Source organism: Symphalangus syndactylus, chromosome 6 (genome assembly GCF_028878055.3).
Source record: "Symphalangus syndactylus isolate Jambi chromosome 6, NHGRI_mSymSyn1-v2.1_pri, whole genome shotgun sequence".
In the NCBI taxonomy this organism is placed as follows: domain Eukaryota; kingdom Metazoa; phylum Chordata; class Mammalia; order Primates; family Hylobatidae; genus Symphalangus; species Symphalangus syndactylus.
The window spans coordinates 68,777,840-68,804,565 of NC_072428.2; the positions used below are offsets into that span (position 1 = coordinate 68,777,840).

The 26,726-nt window shown below is 39.3% G+C and overlaps 1 long non-coding RNA gene and 1 pseudogene across 4 annotated transcripts in view; both read left to right on the top strand.

The window, feature by feature from the left end:
- LOC134736905 (uncharacterized) overlaps positions 1–25,042 on the top strand; it is a 503,219-nt gene extending 478,177 nt beyond the window's left edge. For 2 of the 4 annotated variants that reach the window (XR_010121382.1, XR_010121381.1), the window contains 2 exons: positions 19,077–19,134; positions 24,847–25,042. This is a non-coding gene — a long non-coding RNA (uncharacterized lncRNA). The remainder of the gene's footprint in view (positions 1–19,076; positions 19,135–24,846) is intronic. The other 2 variants (XR_010121380.1, XR_010121379.1) reach the window with 2 other exon arrangements.
- LOC129485301 (zinc finger CCHC domain-containing protein 9-like) lies at positions 15,086–15,902 on the top strand (annotated as a pseudogene).
- Positions 25,043–26,726: the final 1,684 nt, after the last annotated feature.

Genomic DNA, 26,726 nt, shown 5'->3' on the forward strand with positions numbered 1-26,726 from the left:
CCCGGTACCTCAAACGGAAATGCAGAAATCACCCATCTTCTGTGCCGCTCACGCTGGGAGCTGTAGACTGGAGCTATTCCTATTCGGCCATCTTGGCTCCCCTCCCCACCAAACCATGGTCAGTTACTTAGATCTTTGATGATATGCTGTCACCTTTAAGCCACATGGGCTATCCTTAGGTCTTCTTTGATGTATGAGAACATTTGGAATTCAGTCTTTGATTTGAAAACCATGGTTCTTCTCATACAGCCTCCAATTCCCGTATTTCTTTTATTATACTTTAAGTTTTAGGGTATATGTGCACAACGTGCGGGTTTGTTACATATGTATACATGTGCCATTTTGGTGTGCTGCACCCATTAACTCATCATTTAACATTAGGTATATCTCCTAATGCTATACCTCCACCCTCCTCCCAGCCCACAACAGGCGCCGGTGTGTGATGTTCCCCTTCCTGTGTCCATGTGTTCTCATTGTTCACATGAGTGAGAACACACGGTGTTTGGTTTTTTGTCCTTGCAATAGTTCGCTGAGAATGATGGTTTCTAGCTTCATCCATGTCCCTACAAAGGACATGAACTCATCATTTTTTATGGCTGCATAGTATTCCATGGCATATATGTGCCACATTTTCTTAATCCAGTCTATCACTGATGGACATTTGGGTTGGTTCCAAGTCTTTCCTATTGTGAATAGTGCCTCTAAAAACATACCTGTAAATGTGTCTTTATAGCAGCATGTTTTATAATCCTTTGGATATATACTCAGTAATGGGATGGCTGGGTCAAATGGTATTCCTAGTTGTAGATCCCTGAGGAATCACCACACTGACTTCCACAATGGTTGAACTAGTTTACAGTCCCACCAACAGTGTAAAAGTGTTCCTATTTCTCCACATCCTCTCCAGCACCTGTTTCCTGACTTTTTAATGATCACCATTCTAACTGTTGTGAGATGGTATCTCATTGTGGTTTTGATTTGCATTTCTCTGATGGCCAGTGATGATGAGCATTTTCTCCTGTGTCTTTTGGCTGCATAAATGTCTTCTTTCGAGACATGTCTGTTCATACACTTTGCCCACTTTTTGATGGGGTTGCTTGCTTTTTTCTTGTACATTTGTTTGAGTTCATTGTAGATTCTGGATATTAGCCCTTTGTCAGATAAGTATATTGCAAAATTTTTCTCCCATTCTGTAGGTTGCCTGTTCACTCTGATGGTAGTTTCTTTTGCTGTGCAGAAGCTCTTTAGTTTCATTAGATCCCATTTGTGAATTTTGGCTTTTGTTGCCATTGCTTTTGGTGTTTCAGACATGAAGTCCTTGCCCATGCCTATGTCCTGAATGGTATTGCCTAGATTTTCCTCTAGGGTTTTTATGGTTTCAGGTCTAACATTTAAGTCTTTAATCCATCTTGAATCAATTTTTGTATAAGGTGTAAGGAAGGGATCCAGTTTCAGCTTTCTACATATGGCTAGCCAGATTTCCCAGCACCATTTTTTAAATCGGGAATCCTTTCCCCATTTCTTGTTTTTGTCAGGTTTTTCAAAGATCAGATAGTTGTAGATATGCGGCATTATTTCTGAGAGCTCTGTTCTGTTCCATTGGTCTATATCTCTGTTTTGGTACCAGTACTATGCTGTTTTGGTTACTGTAGCCTTGTAGTACAGGTTGAAGTCAGGTAGCATGGTGCCTCCTGGTTTGTTCTTTTGGCTTAGGATTGACTTGGCGATGCGGGCTCTTTTTTGGTTCCATATGAACTTTAAAGTAGTTTTTTCCAATTCTGTGAAGAAAGTCATTGGTAGCTTGATGGGGATGGCATTGAATCTATAAATTACCTTGGGCAATATGGCCATTTTCAAGATATTGATTCTTCCTACCCATGAGCATGGAATGTTCTTCCATTTGTTTGTATCCTCTTTTATTTCATTGAGCAGTGGTTTGTAGTTCTCCTTGAAGAGGTCCTTCACATCCCTTGTAAGTTGGATTCCTAGGTATTTTATTCTCTTTGAAGCAATTGTGAATGGGAGTTCACTCATGATTTGGCTCTCTGGTTGTCTGTTATTGGTGTATAACAATGCTTGTGATTTTTGCACATTGATTTTGTATCCTGAGACTTTGCTAAGTTGCTTATCAGCTTAAGGAGATTTTGGGCTGAGATGATGGGGTTTTCTAGATATACAATCATATCATCTGCAAACAGGGACAATTTGACCTCCTCTTTTCCTAATTGAATACCCTTTATTTCCTTCTCCTGCCTTATTGCCCTTGCCAGAACTTCCAACACTATGTTGAATAGGAGTAGTGAGAGAGGACATCCCTGTCTTGTGCCGGTTTTCAAAGGGAATGCTTCCGGTTTTTGCCCATTCAGTATGATATTGGCTGTGGGCTTGTCATAGATAGCTCTTATTATTTTGAGATAAGTCCTATCAATACCTAATTTATTGAGAGTTTTTAGCATGAAGCGTTGTTGAATTTTGTCAAAGGCCTTTTCTGCATCTATTGAGATAATCATGTGGTTTTTGTCTTTGGTTCTGTTTATATGCTGGATTACTTTTATTGATTTGTGTATGTTGAACCAGCCTTGCATCCCAGGGATAAAGCCCACTTGTTCATAGTGGATAAGCTTTTTGATGTGCTGCTGGATTCGGTTTGCCAGTATTTTATTGAACATTTTTGGATCAATGTTCTTCAGGGATATTCGTCTAAAATTCTCTTTTTTTGTTGTGTCTGTGTCTGGCTTTGTTATCAGGATGATGCTGGCCTCATAAAATGAGTTAGGGAGGATTCCCTCTTATGCTATTGATTTGAATAGTTTCAGAAGGAATGGTACCAGCTCCTCCTTGTACCTCTGGTAGAATTCGGCTGAGAATCCATCTGGTCCTGGACTCTTTTTGGTTGGTAAGCTATTTATTATTGCCTCAATTTCAGAGCCTGTTATTGTTATATTCAGAGATTCAACTTCTTCCTGGTTTAGTCTTGGGAGGGTGTATGTGTCGAGGAATGTATCCATTTCTTCCAGATTTTCTAGTTTATTTGCATAGAGGTGTTTATAGTATTCTCTGATGATAGTTTGTATTTCAGTGCGATTGGTGGTGATCTCCCCTTTATCATTTTGTATTGCGTGTATTTGATTCTTCTCTCTTTTCTTCTTTATTAGTCTTGTTAGCAGTCTATCATCAGTTTTGTTGATCTTTTCAAAAACCCAGCTCCTGGATTCATTGATTTTTTGAAGGGTTTTTTATGTCTCTATCTATCTCCTTCAGTTCTGCTCTGATCTTACTGATTTTTTGCCTTCTGCCAGGTTTGAATGTGTTTGCTCTTGCTTCTCTAGTTCTTTTAATGGTGATGTTAGGGTGTCAATTTTTGATCTTTCCTGCTTTTTCTTGTGGGCATTTAGTGCTATAAATTTCCCTCTACACACTGCTTTGAATGTGTCCCAGAGATTCTGGCATGTTGTGTTTTTGTTCTCATTGGTTTCAAAGAACATCTTTATTTCTGCCTTCATTTCGTTATGTACCCAGTAGTTATTCAGGAGTAGGTTGTTCAGTTTCCATGTAGTTGAGTGGTTTTGAGTGAGTTTCTTAATCCTGAGTTCTAGTTTGATTGCACTGAGGTCTGAGACACAGTTTGTTATAATTTCTGTTCTTTTACATTTGCTGACGAATGCTTTACATCCAACTATGTGGTCAATTTTGGAATAGGTGTGGTGTGGTGGTGAAAAGAATGTACATTCTGTTGATTTGGGGTGGAGGGTTCTGTAGGTGTCTATTAGGTCCACTTGGTGCAGAGCTGAGTTCAATTCCTGGATATCCTTGTTAACTTTCTGTTTCGTTGATCTGTCTAATGTTGACTGTGGTTGTTAAAGTCTCCCATTATTATTGTGTGGGAGTCTAAGTCTCTTTGTAGTCTCTAAGGACTTGAAGGGTGCTCCTGTATTGGGTGCATATATATTTAGGATAGTTAGCTCTTTTCTTTGAATTGATCCCTTTACCGTTATGTAATGGCCTTCTTTGTCTCTTTTGATCTTTGTTGGTTTAAAGTCTGTTTTATCAGAGACTAGGATTGCAACCCCTGCCATTTTAGGTTTTCCATTTGCTTGGTTGATCTTCCTCCATCCCTTTATTCTGAGCCTATCTGTGTCTCTGCACATGAGATGGGCTTCCTGAATACAGCATACTGATGGGTCTTGACTCTATCCAATATGCCAGTCTGTGTCTTTTAATTGGAGAATTTAGCCCATTTACATTTAAGGTTAATATTGTTATGTGTGAATCTGATCCTGTCATTATGATGCTAGCTGGTTATTTTGCTTGTTAGTTGATGCAGTTTCTTCCTAGCCTCGATGGTCTTTAAAATTTGGCATATTTTTGCAGTGGCTGGTACCAGTTGTTCCTTTCCATGTATAGTGCCTCCTTCAGGAGCTCTTGTAGGGCAGGCCTGGTGGTGACAAAATCTCTCAGCATTTGCTTGTCTTTAAAGGATTTTATTTCTTCATCATTTTTGAAGCTTAGTTTGGCTGGATATGCAATTCTGGTTTGAAAATTCTTTTCTTTAAGAATGTTGAATATTGGCCCCCACTCTCTTCTGGCTTGTAGAGTTTCTGCCAAGAGATCAGCTGTTAGTCTGATGGGCTTCCCTTTGTGGGTAACCCAACCTTTCTCTCTGGCTGCCCTTAACATTTTTTCCTTCATTTCAACTTTGGTGAATCTGACAATTATGTGTCTTGGAGTTGCTCTTCTTGAGGGCGTTGTCTGTATTTCCTGAATCTGAATGTTGGCCTGCCTTGCTAGATTAGATTGGGGAAGTTCTCCTGGATAATATCCTGCAGAGTGTTTTCCAATTTGGTTCCATTCTCCCCGTCACTTTGAAGTACACCAATCAGATGTAGATTTGTTCTTTTCACACAGTCCCATATTTCTTGGAGGCTTTGTTTGTTTCTTTTTATTCTTTTTTCTCTAAACTTCTCTTCTAGCTTCATTTCATTCATTTGATCTTCCATCACTGATACCCTTTCTTCCAGTTGATCGAATCAGCTACTGAGGCTTGTGCATTCATCATGTAGTTCTCATGCCAGGGTTTTCGGTCCTTTAAGGACTTCTCTGCATTGGTTATTCCAGTTAGCCATTTGTCTAATTTTTTTTCAAGGTTTTTAACTTCTTTGCCATAGGTTCAAACTTCCTCCTTTAGCTTGGAGTAGTTTGATCATCTGAAGCCTTCTTCTCTCAACTCATCAAAGTCATTCTCCATCCAGCTTTGTTCCGTTGCTGGTGAGGAGCTCCGTTCCTTCGGAGGAGGAGAGGTGCTCTGATTTTAGAGTTTTCAGTTTTTCTGCTCTGTTTTTTCCCCATCTTTGTGGTTTTATCTATCTTTGGTCTTTGATGATGGTGACATACAGATGCGGTTTTGGTGTGGATGTCCTTTCTGTTTGTTAGTTTTCCTTCTAACAAACAGTCAGGACCCTCAGCTGCAGGTCTGTTGGAGTGTGCTGGAGGTTCACTCCAGACACTGTTTGTCTGGGTATCAGCAGTGGAAGCTGCAGAACAGCAAATGTTGCTGTCTGATCAATCCTCTGGAAGTTTTGTCTCAGAGGAGTACCTGGCCATGTTAGGTGTCAGTCTGCACCTACTGGGGGGTGCCTCCCAGTTAGGCTACTTGGGGGTCAGGGACCAACTTGAGGAGGCAGTCTGTCTGTTTTCAGATCTCTAGCTGCATGCTGGGAGAACCACTACTCTCTTCAAAGCTGTCAGACAGGAACATTTAAGTCTGCAGAGTTTTCTGCTGCCTTTTGTTTGGCTATGCCCTGCCCCTAGAAGTGGAGTCCACAGAGGCAGGCAGGCCTCCTTGAGCTGTGGTGGGCTCCAACCAGTTTGAGCTTCCTGGCCACTTTACCTACTCAAGCCTCAGCAATGGTGGATGCTGCTACCCCAGCCTCACTGCCACCTTGCAGTTCTATCTCAAACTGCTGTGCTAGCAATGAGCAAGGCTCTGTGGGCTTGGGACCCTCTGAGCCAGGTGCAGGATATAATCTCCTGGTGTGCCATTTGCTAAGACCATTGGAAAAGCACAGTATTAGGGTGGGAGTGACCTGATTTTCCAGGTGCTGTCTGTCACCCCTATCTTTGACTAGGAAAGGGAATTCCCTGAACCCTTGTGCTTCCTGGGTGAGGCATTGCCTCGCCCTGCTTTGGCTCATGCTCGATGTGCTGCACCCACTGTCCTGCACCCACTTTCTGACACTCCCCTGTGAGATGAACCCTGTACCTCAGTTGGAAGTGCAGAAATCAGCCGTCTTCTGCATCGCTCACGCTGGGAGCTGTAGACTGGAGCTGTTCCTATTTGGCCATCTTGGCTCCACCCCCTCTAATTCCCATATTATAGCATGCATTAAAGACAGCTCTTATAGTTTTTAATTTTACTTTAAATTCTGGGATACATGTGCAGAACTTGCAGGTTTGTTACATAGGTATACATGTGCCATGGTGGTGCTGCTGCACCTATCAACCTGAAAGAAAGCTCTTTTTGAGGGAAGGTTAGCACCTGAAGGTATTGGCAAAATCAGATGTGTCTAATAACTGCTCTTCAACCCCTGTCTGCATACACACATTCACATCTACACACACTCACACCTACACATGTAAACACATGCACAAATACATAACCACAGCAACACATGCATATGCATCCATATTGTAGTTCAGCCTAAACCATTGTAGAGGACTTGGAAGTCTTCAAATGCTACTTGGAAATCTCTCCCTTTTCTCTCTGTCTCTCTTTATCCCTCCCTACATCCCAAATAAAATACTCATTTAGTGCTGATTCTGAAAGACTAAAGAGCATCCCTGTTAGAAGGTATTACTCCTGACATATTTGAGGCACTTAAAGCCACACAACTCTCCTTAATTGGCTTCCTTAGTTTTTGGGAAGACATGCCCAGTTACCTAGGCACCTGGGCTCTATAATGTCCTGCCACTGCTGTGCCTAGGAGATGTCCACCTGGAGATGGGAATTCTGGGGTCTATTGTTCCATATGCTAGGGTGAAGACAAGTGCTGGTCCCCAACAAAACTGCCACCAGTCACTGGGTACAATGAGAAAAAGGAAATCAACACAAGTAGTTAATTTTTCACAATAAAAATTTGAACATATTTAATTTGCATTCCAAGATGTCTGAAAAGGAACAGCTGCAGTCTACAGCTCCCAGTGTGAGTGATGCAGAAGATGGGTGATTTCTGCGTTTCCAACTGTGGTACTGGGTTCATCTCACTGGGGCTTGTTGGACAGTGGGTGCAGCGCACCGAGCGTGAGCCAAAGCAGGGAGAGGCATCACCTCATCCAAGAAGTGCAAGGGGTCAGGGAATTCCCTTTCCTAGCCAAGCAAAGCAGTGACAGACAGCATCTGGAAAATCAGGTCACTCCCACCCTAATACTGCACTTTTCCAATGGTCTTAGCAAATGGTACGCCAGGAGATTATATCCTGTGCCTGGCTCAGAGGGTCCCACGTCCACAGAGCCTTGCTCATTGCTAGCATAGCAGTTTGAGATCTAACTGCAAGGCGGCAGTGAGGCTGGGATAGGGACGTGCACCATTGCTGAGGCTTGAGTAAGTAAACAAAGTGGCCAGGAAGCGCAACCTGGGTGGATCCCACATCAGCCCAAGGAGGCCTGCCTGCCTCTGTGGACTCCACTTCTTGGGGCAGGGAATAGCCAAAAAAAAGGCAGCAGAAACCTCTGCAGACTTAAATGTCCCTGCCTAACAGTTTTGAAGAGAGTAGTGGTTCTCCCAGCACAGAGTTTGAGATCTGAGAATGGACAGACTGCCTGCTCAAGTGGGTCCCTGACCGCTGAGTAGCCTAAACAGGGAGGCACCCCTCAGTAGGGGCAGACTGACACATCACACGGCCGGGTACTCCTCTGAGACGAAACTTCCAGAGGAACAATCAGACAGCAACATTTGCTGTTCAGCAATATTCGCTGTTCTGTAGCCTCCACTGCTGATACCCAGACAAACAGGGTCTGGAGTGGACCTCCAGCACACTCCAACAGACCTGCAGCTGAGGGTGCTGACTGTTTGTTAGAAGGAAAACTAACAAACAGAAAGGACATCCACACCAAAACTACATCTGTACATCACTATCATAAAACCACAAAGATGGGGAAAAAAACAGAGCAGAAAAACTAAAAATTCTAAAAATCAGAGCACCTCTCCTCCTCGAAAGGAACACAGCTCCTCACCAGCAACAGAACAAAGCTCGACAGAGAATGACTTTGACGAGTTGAGAGAAGAAGGCTTCAGACAATCAAACTACTCCAAGCTAAAGGAGGAAGTTTGAACCTATCACAATGAAGTTAAAAACCTTGAAAAAAGATTAGAAAAATGGCTAACAAGAATAACAAATGTAGAGAAGGCCTTAAATGACCTGATGGAGCTGAAAACCATGGCATGAGAACTACATGACGAATGCACAAGCTTCAGTAGCTGATTCGATCACCTGGAAGAAAGGGTATCAGTGATGGAAGATCAAATGAATGAAATGAAGCTAGAAGAGAAGTTTAGAGAAAAAAGAATAAAAAGAAATGAACAAAGCCTCCAAGAAATATGGGACTATGTGAAAAGACCAAATCTACGTCTGATTAGTGTACCTGAAAGTGATGGGGAGAATAGAACCAAATTGGAAAACACTCTGCAGGATATTATCCAGGAGAAATTCCCAACCTAGCAAGACAGGCCAACATTCGAATTCAGGAAATACAGACAATGCCAAAAAGATACTCCTCGAGAAGAGCAACTCCAAGACACATAATTGTCAGATTCACCAAAGTTGAAATGAAGGAAAAAATGTTAAGGGCAGCCAGAGAGAAAGGTTGGGTTACCCACAAAGGGAAGCCCATCAGACTAACAGCTGATCTCTTGGCAGAAACTCTACAAGTCAGAAGAGAGTGGGGGCCAATATTCAACATTCTTAAAGCAAAGAATTTTCAACCCAGAATTTCATATCCAGCCAAACTAAGCTTCATAAGTGATGGAAAAATAAAATTCTTTACAGACAAACAAATGCTGAGAGATTTTGTCACCACCAGGCCTGCCCTACAAGAGCTCCTGAAGGAGGCACTAAACATGGAAAGGAACAACTGGTACCAGCCACTGCAAAAACATGCCAAATTGTAAAGACCATCAAGGCTAGGAAGAAACTGCATCAACTAACAACAAAATAACCAGATAGCATCATAATGACAGGATCAAATTCACACATAACAATATTAACCTTAAATGTAAATGGGCTAAATTCTCCAATTAAAAGGCACAGACTGGCAAATTGGATCAAGAGTCAAGACCCATCATTATGCTGTATTCGGGAAACCCATCTCACTTACAGAGACACACATAGACTCAAAATAAAGGGATGGCAGAAGAACTACCAAGCAAATGGAAAACCAAAAAGGCAGGGGTTGCAATCCTAGTCTCTGATAAAACAGACTTTAAGCCAACAAAGATCAAAAGAGACAAAGGCCGTTACATAATGGTAAAGGGAGCAACTCAACAAGAAGAGCAAACTATCTTGAATATATATGCACCCAACACAGGAGCACCCAGATTCATAAAGCAAGTTCTTAGAGACTTAGACTCCCATACAGTAATAATGGGAGACTTTAACACCCCATTGTCAACATTGGACAGATCCACAAGAGAGAAATTTAACAAAGATATCCAGGAATTGAACTCAGCTCTGCACCAAGCTGACCTAATAGACATCTACAGAATTCTTCACCCCAAATCAACAGAATATACATTCTTCTCAGCACCACATCACACTTATTCCAAAATTGACCACATAGTTGGAAGTAAAGCACTCCTCAACAAATGTGAAAGGACAGAAATTATAACAAACTGTCTCAGACCTCAGTGTAATCAAACTAGAACTCAGGATTAAGAAACTCACCCAAAACCACTCAACTACATGGAAACTGAACAACCTGCTCCTGAATGACTACTGGGTGCATAACAAAATGAAGGCAGAAATAAAGATGTTCTTTGAAACCAACCAAAACAAAGACACAACATGCCAGTATTTCTGGGACACATTCAAAGCAGTGTGTAGAGGGAAATTTATAGCACTAAATGCCCTCAAGAGAAAGCAGGAAAGATCTAAAATTGACACCCTAACATCACCATTAAAAGAACTAGAGAAGCAAGAGCAAACACATTCAAAAGCTAGCAGAAGGCAAGAAATAGCTAAGATCACAGCAGAACTGAAGGAGATAGAGACATAAAAAACCCTTCAAAAAATCAATGAAACCAGGAGCTGGGTTTTTGAAAAGATCAACAAAACTGATGATAGACAGCTAGCAAGGCTAATAAAGAAGAAAAGAGAGAAGAATCAAATAGATGCAATACAAAATGATAAAGGGGAGATCACCACCAATCCCACAGAAATACAAACTACCATCAGAGAATACTATAAACACCTCTATGCAAATAAACTAGAAAATCTAGAAGAAATGGATACATTCCTCGACACATACACTCTCCCAAGACTACACCAGGAAGAAGTTGAATCTCTGAATAGACCAATAACAGACTCTGAAATTGAGGAAATAATTAATAGCTTACCAACCAAAAAAAGTCCAGGACCCGACGGATTTACAGTCGAATTCTACCAGAGGTACAAGGAGGAGCTGTTACCATTCCTTCTGAAACTATTCCAATCAATAGCATAAGAGAGAATCCTCCCTAACTCATTTTATGAGGCCGGCATCATTCTGATACCAAAGCCTGGCAGAGACACAACAAAAAAAGAGAATTTTAGACCAATATCCCTGATGAACATCAGTGCAAAAATCCTCAATAAAATACTGGCAAACCGAATCCAGCAGCACATCAAAAAGCTTATCCACCATGAGCAAGTGGGCCTCATCCCTGGGATGCAAGGCTGGTTCAACATAAGCAAATCAGTAAACATAATCCAGCATATAAACAGAACCAACGAGAAAAACCACGTGATTATCTCAATAGATGTAGAAAAGGCCTTTGACAAAATTCAACAGCCCTTCATTCTAAAAACTCTCAATAAATTAGGTATTGATGGGATGTATCTCAAAATAATGAGAGCTATCTATGACAAACCCACAGCCAATATCATACTGAATGGGCAAAAACTGGAAGTATTCCCTTTGAAAACGGGCACAAGACAGGGATGCCCTCTCTCACCACTTCTATTCAACATAGTGTTGGAAGTTCTGGCCAGGGCAATCAGGCAGGAGAAAGAAATAAAGTGTATTCAATCAGGAAAATAGGAAGTCAAATCATCGCTGTTTGCAGATGACATGATTGTATATCTAGAAAACCCCACCATCTCAGCCCAAAATCTCCTTAAGCTGATAAGCAACTTCAGCAAATTCTCAGGATACAAAATCAACCTACAAAAATCACAAGCATTCTTGTACACCAATCACAGACAAACAGAGAGCCAAATCATGAGTGACCTCCCATTTACAATTGCTTCAAAGAGAATAAAATACCTAGGAATCCAACTTACAGGGGAGGTGAAGGACCTCTTCAAGGAGAACTACAAACCACTACTCAACGAAATGAAAGAGAATACAAACAAATGGAAGAACATTCCATGCTCATGGGTAGGAAGAATCAATATTGTGAAAATGGCCATATTGTCCAAGGTGATTTATAGATTCAATGCCATCCCCATCAAGCTACCAATGACTTTCTTCACAGAATTGGAAAAAGCTACTTTAAAGTTCATATGGGACCAATAAAGAGCCCACATTGCCAGGTCAATCCTAAGCTTAAAGAACAAAGCTGGAGGCATCATGCTACCTGACTTCAAACTATGCTACAAGGCTACAGTAACCAAAACAGCATAGTACTGGTACCAAAACAGAGATACAGACCAATGGAACAGAACAGAGCCCTCAGAAATAATACCACACATCTCCAACTATCTGATCTTTGACAAACCTGACAAAAACAAGCAATGGGGAAAGGATTCCCTATTTAATAAATGGTGCTGGGAAAACTGACTATCCATATATAGAAAGCTGAAACTGAATGCCTTCCTTACACCTTATAAAAAAATTAATTCAAGATGGATTAAAGCCTTACATGTTAGACCTAAAACCATAAAAACCCTAGAAGAAAACCTAGGCAATACCATTCAGGACATAGGCATGGGCAAGGACTTTATGTCTAAAACACCAAAAGCAATGGCAACAAAAGCCAAAATTGACAAAAGGGATCTAATTAAACTAAAGAGCTTCTGCACAGGAAAAGAAACTACCATCAGAGTGAACAGGCAACCTACAGAATGGGAGAAAATTTTTGCAAACTACTCATCTGACAAAGGGCTAATATCCAGAATCTACAAAGAACTCAAACAAATTTACAAGAGAAAAACAACCCCATGAACAAGTGGGTGAAGGATATGAACAGACACTTCTCAAAAGAAGACATTTATGCAGCCAACAGACACATGAAAAAATGCTCATCATCACTGGCCATCACAGAAATGCAAATCAAATCCACAATGAGATACCATCTCAAACCAGTTAGAATGGAGATCATGAAAAAGTCGGAAACAATAGGTGCTGGAGAGGATGTGGAGAAATAGGAACACTTTTACACTGTTATTGGGACTGTAAACTAGTTTAACCATTGTGGAAGACAGTGTGGCGATTCCTCAGGGATCTAAAACTAGGAATACCATTTGACCCAGCCATCCCATTACTGGGTATATATCCAAAGGATTATAAAACATGCTGCTATAAAGACACATGCACACATATGTTTATTGCGGCACTATTCACAATGGCAAAGACTTGGAACCAACCCACATGTCCATCAGTGATAGACTGGATTAAGAAAATGTGGCACATATACACCCTGGAATACTATGCAGCCATAAAAATGATGAGTTCATGTCCTTTGTAGGGACATGGATGAAGCTGGAAACCATCATTCTCAGTAAACTATCGCAAGGCCAAAAAACCAAACACCGCATGTTCTCACTCATAGGTGGGAACTGAACAATGAGAACACTTGGACACAGGAAGGGGAACATCACACACTGGGGCCTGTTGTGGGGTGGGGGAGCAGGGAGGGATAGCATTAGGAGATATACCTAATGTTAAGTGATGAGTTAATGGGTGCAGCACACCAACATGGCACATGTATACACATGTAACAAACCTGCATGTTGTGCACATGTACCCTTGAATTTAAAGTATAATAAAAAATATATATATTAAAAAAAATATTTAACTTAAAGAGCCTTTTTTTCCTGAGATTATATTCTTCTTGTTGTCATTAAAAAGTCTTTCTTGGTGGAGTGATGGCAATAGTATTTGGATGTTTTTCCCCCAAAATATGCTTACATTGCAAAGCAAACAGCTAACCGTGTTAGTCCTCCATTAAAATAGCAGTATGGGTTCATAAAATACAAGTATCTAGGAACGCGAGTTTTCACCTACCCATGAGGAGGAGGAGGTAAGAGAAAAGGAATAGAAGGAGCTGAGAGACCTTGTTTTAGTATAGCAAAGCTATGTCTGTGAAAAGGAGGATGGAGAAGGGAGGAACATTGGTGGAGAAGATTCATAGTGTTGTGGTGAATATATTCTTGCTGTGGTTAAAAAGTCTTTGTTTGTGGAGTGATGGCAATAGCATTTGGATTTTTCCCCCAAAATATCCTTACATTACAAAGGAAACAGCTAACCCTCTCTTGTCGCACCCATATATTCATTTTGTGGCATCCATATATTCATTTTCTCAGTTCATTTTTATAGAAACTTCTAAGGAAGATAGAATTATCTCTGTTGTACAAGTAAGCTAACATTCAAAAGTTAAAATGAGTTGACTAAGGTGACACCGCTGATAGTGACAAAACCGTAACTTGTACCCAAGAGCAAGCATTTGTTCTTCCTCCCCTGAAGATTGTGACACTTTCAAGTAGAATCTATCAAATTCCAGCAGGCTGGCCAAATAGCATGCCACAGTGCTGATGCATTGTTACAATATGTGACAAGAACATTATGATATAACCCCTTTGAGATGTTTTCATATTTGAGTTGCTCTGATCTTAGGACATTGAACAGCTTTGTATAAAAAAAGTCTCAGCAAATATAATTTACATTTTTTTTTGACACCTGTGTTGGTGTCTGTTTTTTAATTCTAAGGACTGAGTCCTCATTTACATCTGTCTTTGCCATTGCTTGAGTCAGCTGAAGGGAATATTTCAGAGAAAAAATATAGTCAAAATTAGAATGCACAGGAACATGGAATATTTAGAGGTGATAAATACCACAACTAAATTTCATTCTAATTATTTGTAATCACAGCTTAGAGACCTCCAGGGAATTAAATATCTGAGCATTTAGAATCTTTAAATCTAGGTTGGAACATGTGTCTTTGACATTAATTCTCATTTAATAAAATAACTGCATTTACATTGTGCTGTTTTGCTAAGAAAAGAGAATTGTGGCATCATGAAGTAAAATTTATTTTGCATATTGACATAAAGGGAAAAGCCTAGGTCTCTTTAAGAGATACAGGATAGCTTTATTAACACTAAGTGCAAAGGAATTTATATAACCCAATGTTCACTCATTTATTTTTTGTTATCTGTTCAATAAATTTATGTTAAATGCAATTGAGCTGTTATGTTATTATGTTGCTTCAGACCCCTGATAAAGGACAATTGATCCAATTTGTAGTTGGAGGATAGCAGAGGATGTTGCCTGGGGAAGGTAACGCTTAATCTAAACAAAAACAAAGAGTGAGTTGGAATGAGGGAGGCATTTCCAACAAAGGGAATACACAGCACAGATGTAGAGAGATGCAGAACAGCATGCTGTAGGAACTCCAACCAATTAAACATGACACAAACCACAGCTGGACTATGTCTGGTGGGGTCTCGGGGCAAGCTGGCAATGTGATGTTCCTTCCTTAAATACATGCTTCTCATTTATTTATTGGTTATAGGAAGAAAATAACTAATTATTAAATCATTCGTATCTGTTAAAAATAAGAGAGTTGGTGGTAAGAAGTTGCATGGCAGCACAGTGAGCTACCTCTGATGAAAGCATGACCAGGTGGGCATGAGTTAGTACTGCATATAACAAGAAACCTTTGCCTGCAACATCATGGGAGGACATGAAAAAGGCATCCTTTGAGGGAACAAGCCAGAACCTACCAAAGCGTCAACAACTTGAAGCCAATAGGCTATCCCTTAAAAATGACGCATCCCAAGGAAAACACAAAAAGAACAAAGAGAAAAAAAGAGTACTTAAATGAAGATGTGAATGCAGTCATGGAATACCTAAGACAGACTTCACAGATGGTTCATAATGGGCAAATTATAGCCACAGACAGTAAGGAAGTAAGGGAAGAAATTGCAGTTGCTTTAACGAAAGACAGTCGATGGGAAGGAAGAAGATTAAAAAGACAAGTGGCAAAGCAAAATGCAATGGTGTGTTTCCATTGTAGAAAATCTCATCATGGAATTGCAGATTGCCCTGCTGCCCTTGAAAATCAAGATGGGGCACTGGAATGTTACAGGTGTGGTTCCACAGAGCACAAAATAACCAAACATAAGGCTAAAGTAGACATGGCTCTTGGTGAATTTCCTTTTGCAAAATGTTTTGTTTTTGGAGAAATGGGGAACCTGTCTAGATCTTGTCCTGATAATCCCAAAGGACTCTATGCTGATGGTGGTGGTTGCAAACTTTGTGTCTCTCTGAAACATTTAAAGAAAGATTGCCCTGAAAGTCAGAATTCAGATCGAATGGTCACAGTTGGTCGCCGGGCAAAGGGAATGAGTACAGACTATGAAGAAATTTTGGATGCACCTGAACGGCAGAAACCCAAAACAAAAATACCTAAAGATGTTAATATTTGGTAACAACTAGACTATCCTTAGTTATCACCTCATTGTTGCTTTCTAAACTAGGCCCATTTCATAAGTTAGAGTTGGGCTTCCTTGTAGCCAGGAGTATATTGTAGATATCAGCATAATCTGGGTGTGGTCAAAAACAGTTTCCTTTATTCTGTCCATCAAATAGTACTACTACCACTGTTCAGAGAAAATTGAAGCAAAGAATAAGATGATTAAATGGATTATCTAAGAACATGTTTTAAGAGGCAGAACTTAGATATAACTAAGTGGTTGTATACCTGACTGTAACAATCATCTTTAATAAAAGCAAAATTATGCATAAAGGTAAAACACACCTAAACAAAGGGGCATTTTTGGTTATATTGTTAAAAAAAAAGAGTTATTTACATATAAGTATGTAACAAAATAATTTATATGAATTTGATGGTAAGAACATCTTTGTCTCCATTGATGTATATTATTTAATTTGATAAGAGCAATATCAATAATTATTTGTTCAGTTACACTGAATTATTGTTCAGTTTGCCCAGATTAACAGGCACCATTATTTTCTCATTCATTCTGGTTATGTATAATAATTCTTTATGTACTGGCAATATGTCCTGGTATTCAGTTGTTTTTCTCCTTCTGACTACAGTGTAGACTGTCTTCTTGGAGAGATGACTTTGCTCCCCAAAGAACTAAATTGTTATAGACTCTTTCTTTAGAACTCATCTCCAGTCATTGAGATGCAATGAAAAAATGGACTTTGGGTTCCAGCTCTGCTACTCATCTGTGGGGCCTTTAGAGAGTTATTCAACTGTCTGAACTTTAGCTTTTAGGTCTGTAAAACAGAGAAGATGTGTTCCTTATAAAGATCTTTGAGGTTAGCTGAGAGAACTGAAAAAAACATCTAATATCACAGAAAGCAAATTCTAGTTCCCTTCCTGCTTTGTACACTTAACGAAATATCCAGACTTCTTGATTTCCTTCTTTTCTGTCAAACGTAATACGGCTCAATCATATTCACCAAATATTGTTTTGAATAATATTTTTGCCTGTTCTGAAAGGTTAAATACAAACATAAAAGAAGATACAGGACCCTAGGCTATGAGCAGATCTCAAGAATAGTTCCAAAATTGCACAGTGCAATAATGCCATCTTGGAAATCTGTGTGCAGTATGTCTGAGGGTCTATATTGAAGTCCAGTTCCCATTTGGGTAATTGATTTTACATATTTATTGAAAGACAGTCAGGGTATCTTTACACAGGCTGTTTTGATTCCTTCCCGGGTTCTGCTAAAGTTGCATTACACAGAGCCCAGAGGGAAGTGCAGAGTGAAAACAGGTTGAGAGACTGATTAGCCCATTTGGGAGCTGGGGTTTTAATTCTGTGTTTTCAATGTGGTTATTCATCTCTTATTTCTTTACCTGTGTTACCTTTCCATAGGCCTCTTTTGTATCTCTCAAACTCTTGAACTTCATCCTGGGAATTTATGGAACTCATTTAAAGGTGGGCCTCAATGGCCTCAAATGCAGCCAGCAGTAAATTTTAGGACATTCTCTTGAAGCTAAAGGTTGCATTGTTTTCAAGTGAAAAATACCTTTTTGGAGTTATTTTTAGGAACTAAACAGGATCTTGTTTCTGATTTTCTGCTGATATATTGGTATATCCACATTCTCCTCTTGACTGCCCCCATATTTATCTTCCTATTGCTCCACCTTTTTCAGAATACCATATTCCTTCACCCTACATTCGGCAGGGCAATGGGAGCTAAGGATGTTGGTCCAAGAGGAACACAGCTAAATGACACAAATGGGTTGTACCCACAAATCCAACATCACAGTATTGTAATCAGTATAGGGTTCAGTACTATGCATGGTTTCAGACATGGTCACTATGTCCTGAGGATTGTAGAGGCCAAGATCACCAGGGATTGGAGAGTTCAGGAAATATTTAATAGAAGACGTTACATTTGAGCTGGACTTCCAGGACTTTTTGTCTTTTATATGTTTGTCTGATTGATTATAACAATAGTACATGCTTATTGATAAGTATTTGGAAAATGCAGATGTATATAAAAAGGAAAACTATCATAAGCTCATTAGTCTGAGATAACCACTGTGTTTGTGTCTTTATTATAGACAATAAGTATTTTTCATGTTTTAAATGTTTTCAGTTTTAAAACATTAAAACATTTAAATATAAAACATTTAAAGCATTAAGATTAAAATTAAAATTTTAAAAACATTTCAAAAATTCTATAAAGTTGATCATTATGTAAATATGTCATTATTTATTTACACAGACTCCTGATGATTATTTCATATATTCATCTAATAAATATTTACTATGTGACCACCTATGTGTTAGACATTCTAGGACTGGAGGTATAATAATATACAAGCTAGATGAAGTCATTGTCCTTGTGGAGCTTACGTTCTCTGGGGGGAACAATAGCAAGCAAAGAGTTCGTGTGTGTGTAAAGGGGGTTGTAGGCATGCACACATGTATATCAAGTAGTGATCAATGTATAAGGAATAGGGGTTAGAGAGTGATAGGAGATACTTCAATTCTTTCCAACTTTTTAGTAATAAAATAAGTGCCTGGATATCTACTCTTAGCAATAGTACAGTAGTCCCCTCTTACTGGCGGTTTCACTTTCTAAGGTTTTAGCTACCTGTATTTAACTGTGGTCTGAAAATAGGTGAGTAAACCCCAAAAAGATATTTTGAAGGACAGAGAAAGAGAGCCCACATTCACATAAATTTTATTACAGCACAGTTATAACTGTTTACGTTATTATTTATTGTTGTTAATCTCTTATTGTGCCTAATTTATAAATTCAACTTTATCAAAGGTATGTATGCATAGGAAAAAACACACTATCATGGTCTACATAGGGGTCAGTACTATCTGTGGTTTCAGGCATGCAGTGAGAGTCTTGTAACATATTCCCTGAAGATAAGGGGAAACTTCTGTAAATGAAAATATCTGTATTGCTTCCCCCTGAACAATGCTGTATGTTTCTCTTTAAATCCTTGCCTTTTTTAGGCCCAAGATGGAATCTCTGTTTTAGTTTTTTTTTTTTTTTTTCCCACTTACTATTTGTCAGGTTGAACAATTTCCTTAGCTATTTGTATTTATTTATTTTTGAATTTCCTATTCCCGTTTTGATGTAAATCTACAAAATTTCAACAGGTGAACATGGAGGAAAGACATTCCAGCAGGAGGAAATGATACGAGCAAAGACACAGAGGTGGGACGTCCTAAAGTGTGCTGTGGAATGCTGTTGATCGTAGATGAGGGCGGCCATGTTCATGTAAATGTGCACACAAGCTGAGACACACAAGAACATCCAGTGATTTTGAGTTAAAATGTAGTCTTGTGTCTGGTGGTACATCAGTAGCATTGATGATTGCTAAATATTGTGGATCCACTACCTTTGATTGTCCTTCTTGTGAGAGGATGATGCATCCACCCTGTTGAACTCAGGGGTGAGCATGTGAACTCCTACCAATGGCATGATGGTGGAAACAACAGCCAGAACTTTGAGACCCATCACATAATTCCCCATCTCCTCTCTGTCTCTCCCTTGAGTTGGGAAATGTTCCAGATAAAGACTACTTTTTCAGCCTAAATTTCTGAATAAAGGCGACTAATTGGTCTTCAGGGAGTTTGTGTACTGTGTTGTCACAGAAAGATAGAAAAAGATTTCCTACATATTCAAGTCTCAATACCTACTGAAAGACCTGCATAAATGCATGCTAGAGAAGGAATAGCCTTGTTGAGAAATTTCTGTGCCTTAACTGAACAATTTTTCCTCAGTTTCCTGTGAGCATTCACAAAGCCACCACTAGCTTTCAGGAAGTGACCACACACAATCAAGAGGATCAGCTGCTCAGGAAGGCAGGACCAGATAAGGTTATAGATGAGCCCAGGAGCAGGCTTCATCCACAGTGGCAGGAGGAAGTGGATTTGGTGCATTGCAGAAAGCAAGGACACTTTTAGCTAAAATATGATGGGCACCTACTGTGCTATATACATTATCTCATTAAAGACTCACCCTTTCATCTGGGATGAAAAGCATTATCCCATGTTTATGAAAGAGGAAACAAGTGTCACCTCCACCTCCAGAATCTGTAAAGGCAATATTCGAAATAAGCAGAGGAAAGAATTTCTGAAAATTAGTAATATTGAATCATATATACTAATTAGCGGGTTGGAATAAATTTGGTGAAAAGATTGTTGTTGAACAGACTGCAAAAGGAGCACAGAAGAAAAGAGCAGGAGCATAGTGGGGGCTGCAAAGCAGCTGTGGATGCAGTAGTGTTCACTGGCCCATGGGTGCCCCATCCGACTTCCACAAGAAGTCCATGAAAGCCACATTGGCACACACTCTTCCACATTGGTACACTCCTCTACACTGGTGCACTCTTCCACATGCTTTCATTTATTTTTTCCTCTTCTTGCTCTTCTCTTATTCTTTAATCCAGCAAATCCAAATTATAAAGGAAATATATTTGCTCTCTAGTCCCAAGCGAGGATATTTATCAAAATTTCAGTTCCCGTTACAAAAAAAAAAAAATATGTCAACAATGGACACTGGGGACTGCTAGAAGCGGGAGGGGTAAGCGTTGAAAAACTGTTAGGTACTATGCTCACTACTGGGTTGACAGGATCATCCATATCCCAAACCTAGTATCGTGTAATATATCCACATAACAAACCTGCACATGTACTTCCTGAATCTAAAATAAAAGTAAAATTATTTAAAGTATCAGTAGATAATGATTTATCCTATAGACTCGTTTGTTTAACGAAGCCTAAAGCTATTGTATAAAGCCTGTAGCTAACTATAAGCCAAATTTAAATGAATAAAATAAGCACAACATTTAGCTCTTATATCTATCATCTATCTATCAATCAATCTTTCTATCATCTGTCAATCATCCATTGAGCTAGGGATTCATGAGGCTTCAGATGACCCCTGTCATCTGAAAGTGAATATTTTCTACAAAATATTGGTTATCTAGGTCACCGTTTTCACACTGTGGGGTCATGCCTCATAACTCATTAGTGAGTGATAAAATCAATATAATGGGTAGCAAACAGTATGCACACACACACACACACACAAGTAGGACAGAATAGAAAATATTGTATTTTCTCTTTTAACAACACATGTCAAAAGAGAAAATGCAGTTTTATAAAACTCTTGCTTCAGTACATTAGCAGACATAAAAAAACTAAGTGCTAAACTAAAAATGTTTAAAAGTCTCCATTCTACAGTATGGGTCATATATTTTCTGAGCTAATAAAATAATTTTTAAAAATATACATGCATGCATATACCTTATAACTGTAAGTAAATTATTTAACTTATCTCAAAATGTTTACTCATAAGTAAATATCAGCAATACAAAGTCATCATAAAGGACTATTATAAAGAATAAAATGAGAACATGTTGCAAAAGTCCCTCAAACTGCATCCAGCAAATAAACTGTAGCTATTGTTCTTATTATAAAATTACACGGAGCATAAGACTAGAATCAAAAAGTTGTGAGAAGAGAAAAAAATATTCTTTAGTCATCTGCATTGGAGACCACTCATATGCAAGCTTAAATTCTTGGGTCCTCACCTCTTCACTATTCTCTGCTGCAGAGATTTGCTTAGCACAGGCTTGTATCAGCTGCACCATGGCCTCCCACTCCTGCCCCATGGTCTCTCAGATACCATAGTAGGAGATGTCTGTACAAACCAAAAGGCAGGAGAATTAACCCCTATGTGTCTAACCTTGTCCACTGGGGTCTGGGAACTAATAATTTGTGAGAGTTTAGAACATGAAATGTGAAAACATGGCACTTAGCAATTGAAAAAGCTACAGGAGCTAGAAGGTCACTCTGACCACCCCCACTTTTCTGTATAAAGCGTAGTTATAAAACATTTTTTTAAATCTACCTTAATTGAAAGTAAGTCATAAGACCCTCATTCCAGAGGAGTACTGCACCAAACCTGGAGAGAAGGAATGATACACAGAGAAGCCAAGAAGTGTTTGAACCTTTCAGGACCTTTCTGGGTTCCCTCCCCCCACCTTCAGTTTATTATCATGAAGTTGCACCCTGTTTTTTGTACACTGACATTTCTACAGGACTGTCCATTCTTCATTGAACCTAAGTGTAAAAATGCAGTTTTTTTGCAGGGTTTTTGAGTCTTCATTTCCGAAGGCTCTCATGTCACATAAAACATTGTTAAATAAATTGGCCGTGCTTTTCTCTTATGAATCTATCTGTTATTATAGCACTGTAAGTAATGACTTAGAGTGGGTGAGGAAAAATATTTACTTTTTCACTCCTACAAATTGATTCCCTCTTTGTCCCTTAGGTGGTCAGTTCTGAGATTCATGTCACAAGTTTCCTTAAAAGTTCTCTCTGAATCAAGCTTCTTTGCCTGTCACAGTAGACAGTGTGATCATACATATTTGGATTGCCTTTCTCTCCTTCCTGATTCTCTCCTGTCACCCCCTGTAGGGGCAATAAGGTAATAACTTTTTCTCATCCATAATAAGGGTCACGGATGACAGTCCTGTAACAAAAGATAGATTAACAGGAAAAAAAATACACACAAAAAACCCTAAGTTTATTTAACCAGGGTTTTATGTGACCCCCATACCCAGGGAAAACTGTGTGCTTTTATTCTAAGTCTGATGAAAAAAGTGAAAAGTTGTGGAGAAGCATGATTGCACGAAAAAAGTAGGATCTAATAGTAATCAACTTTGAGGAGACCAAGCAAGGCCTATTTGTTCAGATTATTCTTGGGCTCTCTATGTGGCATTCTTTTCTCAGTATATGGGGCAGGAACTCTCTAGAACAAGACCCTCATGACCTACTTTCAGGGAAGGTAGGTCAGAGAGTGATGTTTCTAGGTTTTATGGTTCACTTTGTGGTAGAGGAGTTCTAGTTTCTATAATCTGAGGTGGGGAGAGAAATTCTTGACACATCTTGGGGGAGCGTGGGGAAAGGAAGAAGGGAGAGCATGAGAAGGTCAGAGTGACCTTTCTTCTAAGGCCTTCCAATATCCTTCCTTTCGAAATACTTGGCATGCCATGACACCATATTTTGGGATATCGTGTTCTGATCCCTGATATGCTCATTTCTCTTCCCTAGAATCACTTTCCAAATAAAGCACAGGTGGTCCCAGACTTACAATGATTCGACTTATGATTTTTGACTTTATGATGGTTTGAAAGCCATATGCATTCTTTAAAAACTGTACTTCAAATTTTGGATTTTGATCTCTTCCCAGGCTAGCAATATACTGTACTATACTCTTCCTTACTGGGAGCCACTGCCCCCAGTCAGCCAAGCAGTTATGAAGGCAAACAACCAGCACTCTACAGGGCTCTATGTTGTTAGATGATTTTGCCCGGCTGTAGGCCAAAGTAAATGCTGTGAGCACATATAAGTAGGCTCGGATAAGCTACAATGTTCTGTAGGTTAGGTGTATAAGATGCATTTCTTAGCTATATATTTTCAACATATGATGGGTTTATCTAGACGTAACCCCAGTTAAGAAGCATCTATACCTGCATGCAAGCCTCTGTCTCAGGCCCTGCTCTTAAGGAGATCCAAGCTAAGAAAGTCTCCAATGTCCTTTTTTCATACCTATTTTATTCTTTCCACTGCTAGTGTTGTTTTTAGTAATTAGAGAGAATGAACCCCAGGAAGCGAGGCTCTTAGCAATGTTATGATACACCTAGAACACTGTGGTCTCCACTTCCAGCCTCTAGTGTCTTTTGTGAAGGAAGGAAGTAGACAGCAATAAATCTAAAGATGTCCTTGACCTTATTAATTTGGAGATTTCAGGAATCATTGTTTTTTCTAAAAGAAAAAACTGACAAATAGGTATGAAAAATAATTTTTGATGTCAAGACAAATAGGACTAGCTCCAATAAGCAGCACTATTCTTGAACAGGGCATACGTTTGCCTTGTTTGTAAATACATGGCTACATTTCTGCTCTACCAGAGTAAGTGACATATGCAAATCCTGTTTAATACTCCCTTTTTAAGAAGGCTGCTTATTTGCTTTTTATGTTTGTTTCTGTAAATTGATTAGAGAGGAATTTGTTTATACCCCAAATAAGACAATAGAGAATTGTAATTGTATTTCACCACAGGCCTCCAATTTCTGCCCTAGAGAATATAATGAAATGATGGAAACACCTCCTCCTTCTTTGGAACTGAAAGCTGTGCTTTAGGCTGTTGGCAAAATTTCTGCCATGTACACCCCACCAATCATCAAATGGGCCGTAGGATTAAGATCCCTACCTTCAGGCTGTGGGCCCATAGCTGCACAGTAATTGCAGAATGTTCCTTGCAGTTGTGTTTGATAAGGAATTAATGACATGTGAAACATTCCGACACATTTAGCATATCTCCTGCCTCATTGTAATTAAGGGAATCAAAATGCATTCTGATCTAGAATTGGAGGTAGCCTAAACCCTCCATCATTCTAAAATCTACACAGTAAGCTAAGACTATTACCTTATGTAATTTCTACTTTAGAAAATAAGGACATTGAATCTCAAAGAAGAAATAATCTTCTCAAAGTCAACTACTAAGTAGGTATAAGAACGCACATTCATACTCATATCTATCTGACTCTTCAAGACCACACTATTCCATCTCACATTAGCATTTGTGGAATACTTCCTATGTGCTGAGCATTGTACTATGTGTTTCTATGAGTATCTATTTTACTAGCATCAGAATTCCAATGGCTCCTGAATTTGTATAAGGTAGCTGGCCAGCCAGCTCATAGACACATTCTGCAGCCTCCCACTAGTTATAGACAAATATCCAGGTTCTCACTAAGGGAATATGAGCAGAAGTAATATGAGCAACTTTTGCATCACTTCTTTAAAATGAAATTACTTGTTTTCCTTTCTCTCTCTTTCTTTTTTCCCACAGGCAAGAAGCTTGACATAGCATCGATGAGCCCAAGTCAACTATATGAACAAAACCATGTCTCAGGAGGGGCAGAGCACCAAGTCAGAAGAATCCTGAGTCCTTAGATGACCTTGTAGAAAAGAGCCACAAACTTACTCTGGGCTACCTTCATACCTCTGAACTATTATGCAGAGAGAAATAAATGTATTCAAATCACTGTTTTTTGAGTTTCTTCATTCATTAGCTTAGCTTATAACCTAAGTAATGAAACTCCAGAGAACACTGTACACATTACAAAGGAAAATCTAGAGTCAATTTGCCAAAGTTTACGTAGCCCATGAGTATCAGAGCTAGGATATCAACCCAAATCTTGTCTCCACCTTCAGGGCTTTTAAATCAAACAGTGTAATTGACTTAGAAAAGTACTTCTCAAAGTTTAGCAAGCGTTAGAACCACCTGGAAAGCTTATTACAATGCAGATTCCTGAGCCCCTTCCCTACAGACTCTGATCAAGGAGGTCTTGGGCCAAACCTAAGAATTGGCAGTTCTAACAAGCCCCCATATGATGCTGAGATTGCCTGTCTAGTGACCACATTTTGAGTATCACTGACAGTAACTCCTTAAACAGAGATGGAAGACAAAAAAGTGGGAGAAATAAGACTTTAACATTCAAAGGACAGAAGCCCTGGGCATGACTGAAGCAAAGGGAGGAAGAACTGAATCATGACAATGCTGATAACAATGATGATAAGAGCCAGCATTTATTGTGTGTCATGCACTGTTTTAAGCGTTACATGCATTATCAGATTTGATCCTCACACTTTATGAGGTAATTTAAACAATGCTTTTCATGTATGAGGAAACTGAGGTTACTTTCTTTATACCAGACTTCATTCTTGTTACTTGTACTCTGCACAAGGTGAGTGGCTAACTTGCATTTCGGTTACATAACTTCAGAATAATAGCTCTTTGATACTTTTATAAAGTAAACACTGTTCATAAAGGAGTGCCTAAAAGATATTCACTAACTCTTTTCCCTAGATGTACTAAAATCTAACCTCCTATTGAGCTGGACCAGCCGAAATCTACCCAGACATCCTTAAGCCTGTTTTGTCCATTTGTAGCATAGTAATGCCTTACAGACACATTTAGTAAAAACTAAAGATGTCACGTGGAGGATGGACTCAGTAAATAGGAGAGATTACTCATGTAAAGGAAGAAAGGCCTAAGGAAGGGAATGAAGACAAATCATTCCTGAACAGAGAATTCACAGCATATTGAAGGGAAGTAAAAGGCAACTTTAAACCTAGCGTTTTTAATTATTCAATTTCAATGTCTCTTTTCATGCTGTGCCTATTAGAATAAAATAAAATTTTCAAGTCTTTCTGGCCCCCTTCTGCCTGCTCCAAAACCTAATGGCACTTGTGGCGTTGGACCTCCTTTCAGCTAGAATGCTGGGCTGAAGCAGTTGTGGAGAACATTTTGATCCTAGCCAGAGTAAAGGCTGAGGACATTCAGTAATAATTTGTCTTGTCTAATAATTTGAAAGTGCTTAAGGACTAACCTCAGAATATCATGGCCCCAATGAATGCTTAAAAATAACAAGTTTAAGGAGAGATTGTGTGATCCATATAATGCTGTGATGAAGTGATTGACATCAGTGTCCTGAGCTGGTTGGGGGACATGTGGAGGTGCCAGAGTATTTTCTACAGAGTATCACAGCCATGCAAGTGGCCAGCTGTGGCATTCTGCATGCTGGAACAACCCAGTGTGCTGACAGTATTCATCCCCCAATATCAGGATCTCAATAAACCCATCTGAGACCCAAATCTAAAAATCAAAGACAACTGCAACTAGATTTGATTTTCTCCCCAAAAGTCAATCCCTCCTTTTTACATTAA